Source organism: Triticum dicoccoides, chromosome 7A (genome assembly GCF_002162155.2).
Source record: "Triticum dicoccoides isolate Atlit2015 ecotype Zavitan chromosome 7A, WEW_v2.0, whole genome shotgun sequence".
Lineage (NCBI taxonomy): Eukaryota > Viridiplantae > Streptophyta > Magnoliopsida > Poales > Poaceae > Triticum > Triticum dicoccoides.
In genome coordinates this window covers 659,124,547-659,130,478 of record NC_041392.1, presented here as the reverse complement: position 1 = coordinate 659,130,478, position 5,932 = coordinate 659,124,547, and positions in this window count along the sequence as shown.

The window sequence follows — 5,932 nt, the reverse complement described above, 5'->3', positions numbered from 1 at the left end:
GAAACCATGAGGGGAGGGGAGGGGAGGGGAGGGGAGGGGAGGAGGGAGGAGGGAGGAGGGAGGAGGAGGTCGCTGGAGAGGAGGAGGAGGTCATCGGAGAGGAGAAGTATGGTGGAGGAGAGAAGGGAATATGAAATGAAGAGAGGAGGAGAGGACCAGCCATATATACGGCATACTAATGGCGCACCGCGGGCAGGTGCGCCATTAGTAATTTTTTTTATTTTTTTGATTTATTTTGAATTTTGAAGGCGGGAAGATACTAATGGCGCACCGCGGGCAGGTGCGCCATTAGTAAATTTTTTTTATTTTTTTGATTTATTTTGAATTTTGAAGGCGGGAAGATACTAATGGCGCACCACGGGCAGGTGCGTCATTAGTAATTTTTTCTTATTTTTTTGATTTATTTTGAATTTTGAAGGCGGGAAGATACTAATGGCGCACCATGGTCAGGTGCGCCATTAGTAATTTTTTTTATTTATTTTTATTTATTTTGAATTTTGAAGGCGGGAAGATACTAATGGAGCACCATGGTCAGGTGCGCCATTAGTAATTTTTTTTATTTTTTTTTATTTATTTTGAATTTTGAAGGCGGGAAGATACTAATGGCGCACCATGGGCAGGTGCGCCATTAGTAAGTTTGAATTTTTTTGATTTTTTTTGCCTCTCTAGATCTTAAAAGCCCCATATCTTTTTTTCTGTTAGGTTTTTGAGGATTTTGGAAATGTTTAACGGGGTTCCCCCAGTTAAATTTGGATGTAACTTTTCGAGTAGATGATTTTTCATATAAAAAACTTTTTCATCCGAGTTAGTATGCAAAAGTTGTGCCCATTTTTACAAATTCTCGCGAGATTTTGCAAATGAAGTCAAAATTCATATTTGCAAATTTTCCCAACAACTAGGCCACATATCACATGGGAAACTTATTTTCTTTTATTTTTTTGACATTTTTATCATTTTGTTTTATTTATTTTAAAACTGAAATGGCGATCCACCGGGGGGGGGTGTGCATTCGGTGGAAGTGGTGGCCAAGGTTACTAATGGCGCACCGTGGCATGGTGCGCCATTACTAGTTTAACTAGTAATGGCGCACCACACCCACGGTGCGCCATTAGTATGTTTGGACAGGCGCACTAGTTCAAAAAAAAATGGTGATACTAATGGCGCACCGTAGGCAGGGTGCGCCATTAGTAGTTTCAACACTAATGGCGCATCAGAAGGTGGTGCGCCATTAGTATATACTAATGGCGCACCACATGTCTGGTGCGCCATTAGTGTCATTTCCATCTATAGCCCTTTTCCTAGTAGTGTACCTTACATGAGAGTCATGGTGATCTTCACCCTTCCTTTTTACATTTTGTCTTTTGGCAAGCACAACATGTTGGAAAGATCATTGCATATATAGCTAATTGGATGTGAGTTTTCATGAAGTATTATTGTTGACATTACCCTTGAGGTAAAATGTTGGGAGGCAAAATTATAAGCCCCTATCTTTCTCTGTGTCCGATTAAAACTCCATACCCATAAGTATTGCGTGAGTGTTAGCAATTGTGAAAGACTATATGATAGTTGAGTATGTGAACTTGCTGAAAAGCTCTTATATTGACTCTTTCCTATGTTATGATAAATTGCAATTGCTTCAATGATTGATATTATAGTTTGTTAGTTTTCAATGAAGTTTATAATTCATACTTGAAATTGTGATTGAATTATTACTCTGGCATAAAAGATCATATGAAAAGAATTATATAAGTTGTTGTTCTAAGAATGATCATGATGCCCCCATGTCCGTATTTTATTTTTATCGACACCTCTATCTCTAAACACGTGGACATATTTTTTGATTTCGGCTTCCGCTTGAGGACAAGCGAGGTCTAAGCTTGGGGGAGTTGATACGTCCATTTTATATCATGCTTTTATATTGATATTTATTGCATTATGGGCTGTTATTAAACATTATGCCACAATACTTATGCCTATTCTCTCTTATTTTACAAGGTTTACATAAAGAGGGAGAATGCCGGCAGCCGGGACTCTGGGCTGTAAAAGGAGCAAATATTAGAGACCTATTCTTCACAGCTCCAAAAGTCCTGAATCTTCACGGAAGACGTTTTTAGAATATATAAAAAATACTGAGCGGAAGAAGTTCACCAGGGGGGCCACACCCTGCCCACGAGGGTGGGGGCGCGCCCTACCCCCTGGGCGCGCCCCGTACATCGTGGGCCCCCTGGTGGCCCTCCGATGGCCATCTTCTGCTATATGGAGTCTTTCGATGTGTTGCTAGAGTGACAGAAGCTTAAACCCTAGTTTATGGGTCAAGAGGAGGCATTGGGAAGTAATAAGTAGATGATGTGTTGCTAGAGTGACAGAAGCTTAAACCCTATTATGTTTCATGTTATGGTTAGGTTTACCTTAATACTTTTGTTGTAGTTGCGGATGCTTGCAATAGAGGTTAATCATAAGTGGGATGCTTGTCCAAGTAAGGACAATACCCAAGTACCGGTCCACCCACATACCAAATTATCAAAGTACTGAACGCGAATCATATGAACGTGATGAAAACTAGCTTGACGATATTCCCATGTGTCCTTGGGAGCACTTTACATCATATAAGAGTTTGTCCAGGCTTGTCCTTTGCTACAAAAAGGATTGGGCCATCTTTCTGCACCTTATTTACTTTTATTACTTGCTACTCGTTACAAATTATCCTATCACAAAACTATCTGTTACCTATTATTTCAGTGCTTGCAGAGAATACCTTGCTGAAAACCTCTTATCATTTCCTTCTGCTCCTCGTTGGGTTCGACACTCTTACTTATCGAAAGGACTATGATAGATCCCCTATACTTGTGGGTCATCACCTTCCAATATATGAATCTTTATGTCTTAACCATTTCGAGACTCTCGTCATGTACGTGATCACATCCAGGACTCCGTACAACCTTCGGTACATCAAATTACATAACTCATAATACATATCATCATCGAAAGTTAAGCGTGCGGACCCTACGGGTTCGGGAACTATGTATACGTGACCGGAACTCATCTCCGGTCAATAATCAATAGCGGAACCTGGATGCTCATATTGGTTCCTACATATTCTACGAAGGTCTTTATCGGTTAAACCGCATAACAACATACGTTGTTCCCTTTGTCATCGGTATGTTAGTTGCTCGAGATTCAGTCGTCGGTATCATCATACCTAGTTCAATCTCGTCACTGGCAAGTCTCTTTACTCTTTCTGTAATGCATCATCTCGTGACTAACTCATTAGTCACGTTGCTTGCAAGGCTCGTAGTGATGTGCATTACCGAGAGGGCCCAGAGACACCTGTCCGATACGTGGAGTGACAAATCCTAATATTAATCTATGCCAACTCAACAAACACCATTAGAGACACCTATAGAGCATCTTTATAATCACCCAGTTACGTTGTGACATTTTATAGCACATAAGGTGTTCCTCCGGTATTCGGGAGATGTATAATCTCATAGTTATAGGAACATGTATAAGTCATGAAGAAAGCAATAGCAATAAACTAAATGATCATAGTGCTAAGCTAATGGATGGGTACGGTCCATCACATCATTCTCTTATGATGTGATCCCGTTCATCAAACGAAAACACATGTCCATGGCTAGGAAACTTAACCATCTTTGATTAACAAGCTAGTCAAGTAGAGGCATACTAGGGACACTCTGTTTGTCTACGTATTCACACATGTACTAACTTTCCGGTTAATACAATTCTAGCATGAATAATAAACATTTATCATGATATAAGGAAATATAAATAACAACTTTATTATTGCCTCTAGGGCATATTTCCTTCAGCAACTGGGTTGTTTTCTGGGTCACCGAGGAAGAATTAAACGAGTATGTCCAGACAGGCTTCCTAGCCAAAAAAGACGTCATGCATTGGAGGGTCCCAGGCACAGAAACCCCTCCTGAGCCCAGGGACGGTGAAGTAATTGTCTTCGCTGATCACTTGCTTCGGGGCTTTATCCCTCCTAGTTCAAAATTCTTCCGTGATGTGCTGGACTTTTTCAAGCTCCATCCTCAATATATTGGGCCAAATTCTGTTTCAAACATCTACAACTTTCAAGTGTTCTGCGAGGTGTACCCTCAACAGGAACCCACTGTAGAACTATTCAGGGAATTTTACAATTTAAACCGTCAGACCAAGTTCACAGACGGGCCTAGCCTAGAATTAGGTGGCATCTCTATTCATAGGCGGAAAGAAGCCACTTTTCCAGCCACCAAACTTCCTAGTCATCCCAAGGATTGGAACCAAACTTGGTTTTATTGCCAAGACACTTCTCTAGAAGGGGAAAACCTGCTGTCTGGTTATCATGCCAGCTGACTTAGCAACAGGCATCCTCTTCCAGACCGCATCAGCATAGCGGAATGGAAAAAGTATATGCTCGTCTTTTAAAAGATCCGAGCCTTAATGGCCAACGGCTTGACCGGAATCGATCTGGTTCGATGCGTGGTCGCCTAGAGAACTCTGCCCTTAAGCCGCCGCCCCAGCTTCATGTGTGAGTATACTTGCGACTTGAAAGATCCACAACGCCACTGCCAGATTCAGTTGACTGACGAGGATATCAATAACATGACCAAGTCTCTGTTGAACGAGATCTTGGCAGATTATAGCAAAAGCCGGACTGAATCCTTTCTTCATTCTCAACAAGCCACCAGCTATAAGTTTGTAGCAATTTTAAGTTGAATCATATTCTCACTTTAAACTATCCTCTTATAATCATTTGATTTCCACAGACCGATTATCCTTTTTGGAATAAGAAGCTGCAGGATAAACCGGGCAAGACAAACCAGACGAAGAATAAGGCTCAGAAAAAGCGTGCCAAGAAGAAGACCAACACATCCGAGGCTTTTGACTTGGATGATATTGAGTCGGAGGTAGAACTTGATTCCCTTGGCTCATTTTTATACATATTATTGACAATGATCACTATCAGGATGACACAGAAGGCAGCCACACAGATGGTAACTATCCTTTCCTCCGACTCAGACCCTCTGCCTAGACAGAAAACTCGTCAAGAAAGCCAGAAAGTAAGGTTTTCTCATCCTTTAGATTATTTGGATCCCAACTTTATTTTGAAGAAGAAGCAACATGAAGCTCACCGCACGACCGGGAACAGCAGAGTGGGGATTCTCTCCTCCGGCTTACCGAACACACCAGCTCCTCGCAAGCGTTATCCAAAGGTTTCACCGATTTCCGACTTAGCTTATCCCAAGGTGGGTCTTTTTCGACAACCTATTAACCCTTCCGACTAAAACTACCAGGGATCATCTCATTCCTCTTCTGGCGACTCAACAGGGATTCAAATCCCAGTCTTCAAGATCATGCCTGGGTAATAATTTTAAATCTCTCCTTTCAATCATGCACTCAATTGTCGTATTAACCCCGTCTTGTGCTTCATTTTCAGAGCTATGGCAAAGCCCAACAAAAAGATGAAGGTGACCAAAACAGCTGAAGACCTTAATGAACCGGAGAAGCAAACAACAAAAAGTTCTCTCCAAGCTGCTGAGGCCACCATTGATGACCCGCCATCAGAGGAGCACAACGTCATCATCGATCATATGGATGTTGATCCGGCTACTACCAAGCCGCCAAGTCCCATCAAGCCAACTAAAGAAAATGCTGATGATCTTGTCATTACTTGGCTTGGTTACATGGTGCTGAGCAACCCTACTGTCTTGTCAAAGCACAGTGCTAAGGAAGAGTTATCCGTTGCTGACAAAGGCAAATGGTTGGCAAATTTGGAAAGCTATGCTCAATATAGCGCTCGAGAGATCCACTCTGGGTATCTGAATCGTCTGCACACAAGCTGCGACTTTGAAGCCGGCTTAGTCAATCTTATGAAGGAATATTTTGAGGTAAACGCTATAGTCTTCTTCATGTAAATATAATTCTA